General features: G+C 43.4%; 1 pseudogene; it reads left to right on the top strand.

Moving 5' to 3' along the window:
• Window positions 1–845: 845 nt before the first annotated feature.
• LOC101355623 (polyadenylate-binding protein 1 pseudogene) lies at window positions 846–2,737 on the top strand (annotated as a pseudogene).
• The last annotated feature ends 203 nt before the right edge of the window (window positions 2,738–2,940 follow it).

Below are 2,940 nucleotides of genomic sequence, written 5' to 3'. Positions count from 1 at the left end.
TCAGCAAAATAGGAATAGAAGGGAAATTCCTCTACATAATAAAGGACAGTTATATAAATCCAACAGCCAACATTATTCTAAACTAAGAGAGACTGAAAGTATTCCCCTTGAGAACGGGAACCAGACAAGGATGCCCTTTATTACCACTCTTCAACATCATGCTGGAAGTCCTAGCTAGAGCAGTAAGTCAAGAAAAAGAAATAAACGGCATCCAAATTGGTAAGGAAGAGGTAAAATTATCCGTATTCGCAGATGATATGATCTTATACACAGAAAACCCCAAAGAATCCACAAGAAAGCCACTGGAACTAATAGAAGATTTCAGCAAAGTTGCAGGATACAAGATTAACATACAAAAATCAGTTGTGCCCTTCTCCCAGCTGGTTAGTGTTGAGCCTGCAGAGTGTGTGCTTCATGCTCGGAACTCACATTTATTATTTAAAAAAAAAAATTTAAAAAAACTTAAAAAAAACCCGAATATTTACAAAAAAACCTGCGTCTCCTCTGCTAGAGACTTTTATTTTTTTCTTTTTCTTCCTCTTTTATAAAATAACCCTGTGAAGCAGCCAAGACCAACCACCCGCCCTCGCCCTGCAGCAACTCCAAGAAGAAATCAAGAGACTGAGGCCTTCCCGCTGCCACTACTGACACCGCGACCTTCCCTCCCTAGCCAGAAGTCAGCGTCAGCGACCCACGTCGTTGAGTAGTTTTCGATTCTGGTGGATATTTGTCCCTCTGCACTTGCCCCCGCTCCCCTCCTCCCGGCTCTGGCCCCGGGCACCAGCATTCGCTCTCCAATCACAGAAAGGTCACCGGCCTGTGGCCCTGCGGACAGCTATGCTCAAATGAACCCTGGCACCCCCAGCTATCCCACCGCCTTGCTCTACCTGGGGGATCTACACCCCAACATGACTGAGGCAATGCTCTACAAAAAGTTCAGCCCTGCCGGGCCCTTTCTTTCCATCCGGGTCTGCAAGGACACCCGCTGCTTTTTGGGCTGCATGTATGTGAACTCCCAGCAGGCGGCGGATGCAGAGCGTGCTTTGGTCACGATGAATTTTGATGTTTTAAAGGGCAAGCCAGTACACATCATGTGGTCTCAGCATAATCCATCGCTTTGCAAAAGTGGAGTGGGCAATATAGTCATTAAAAATTTGGACAAATCCATTGATAATAAAGCACTGTATGATAACATTTTCTGCTTTTGGTAACATTCTCTCGTGTAAGGTGGTTTGTGATGAAAATGGCTCCAAGGGATGTGGATTTGTATACTTCGAGACACAAGAAGCAGCTGAAAGAGCTATCGAAAAAATGAATGGGATGCTTCTAAATGATCGTAGAGTATTTGTTGAACGATTTAAGTCTCCTAAAGAAAGAAGCAGAACTCAGAGCTAGGGCAAAAGAGTTCACCAATGTTCACATCAAGGATTTTGGAGAAGATGTGGATGACGAGCGCCTTCAGGACCTCTTTGGCAAGTCTGGACCTGCCTTAAGTGAGAAAGTAATGACGGATGGAAGTGGGAAATCCAGAGGGTTTGGATTTGTGAGCTTTGAGAGGCATGAAGATGCACAGAAAGCTGTGGATGAGGTAAATGGGAAGGAGCTCAATGGAAAACAAATATATATTGATCAAGCTTAGAAAAAAGTGGAATGGCAGACGAAACTTAAGTTGAACAGATGAAGTGAGATCACCAGATAGCCGGGTGTTAGCTTACATGTGAAAAATCTTGATAATGGTATTGATGAACATCTCCGCAAAGAGTTCTCTCCATTTGGTACAATCGCTAGTGCAAAAGTTATGATGGAGGGTGGTCACAGCAAAGGGTTTTGTTTTGTATGTTTCTCCTCAGAAGAAGAAGCCACTAAAGGAGTTACAGAAATGAATGGTAGAATTGTGGCCACCAAGCCACTGTATGTAGCTTTAGCTCAGTGCAAAAAGGTGCGCCAGGCTCACCTCACTAACCAGTATATGCAGAGAATGGCAAATATAAGAGCTGTGCCCAACTCCATAAATCAACCCCTACCAGCCAGCACTTCCTTCAGGTTACTTCATGGCAGCTATCCTACAGACTCAGAACCGTACTGCACACTATCCTCCTAGCCAAATTGCTCCTTTAAGACCAAGTCCTAGCTGGACTGCTCAGGGTGCCAAACCTCATCCATTCCAAAATATGCCCAGTGCTTTCTGCCCTGCTGCTCCTAGACCACCATTTAGTACTATGAGAACAGCTTCTTCACAGGTTCTAGGAGTCATGTCAACCCAACGTGTTGCTAGCCCATCAACACAGACTATGGGTCTGTGTCCTGCTGCTGCTGCAGCTACTCCTGCTGTCCACACTGTTCCCCAGTATAAATATATTGCAGGAGTTCGCAATCCTCAACAACATCTTAATGCATAGCCACAAGTCACCCTGCAGCAGCCTGCTATTCATATACAAGTTCAGGAACCTTCCATGTCAGCATCTGCCCCTCCTCAAGAGCAAAAGCAAATGCTGGATGAACAGCTGTTTCATCTTATTCAAGCCATGCACACTACTCTTGCTGGTAAAATCACTGACATGTTGTTCGAGATTGATAATTCAGAACTTCTTCATATGCTTGAGTCTTCAGAGTCTCTTCGTTTTAAGGTTGATCTTTGGCTGTACTACAAGCCCACCAAGCTAAAGAGGCTGCCTGGAAAGCAGTTAACAGTGCCACTGGTGTTCCAATTGTTTACAATAATCAGGGAGGACCATGAAAAGAAACTCGTGCTTCACCAAAGAAAAATACCTAAACATCGAAAAACTTAAATATTGTGGAAAAAAATTGCAAAATATAAAATAAATTTTAAAAAAAGGAAAGGAAATTTTGAACCTTATGTAACTGAGCAAATGCCAGGTCTAACAAACAATGCCAGTCCTAGATTACTTATTCACTTAAAAACAAACAAAAAAAAAAAAA

Source organism: Trichechus manatus, unplaced genomic scaffold (genome assembly GCF_000243295.1).
Source record: "Trichechus manatus latirostris isolate Lorelei unplaced genomic scaffold, TriManLat1.0 scaffold00085, whole genome shotgun sequence".
Taxonomy (NCBI): domain Eukaryota; kingdom Metazoa; phylum Chordata; class Mammalia; order Sirenia; family Trichechidae; genus Trichechus; species Trichechus manatus.
The sequence above is the reverse complement of the archived record's forward strand: the minus strand, read 5'-3'. Positions and strand labels throughout refer to the sequence as shown.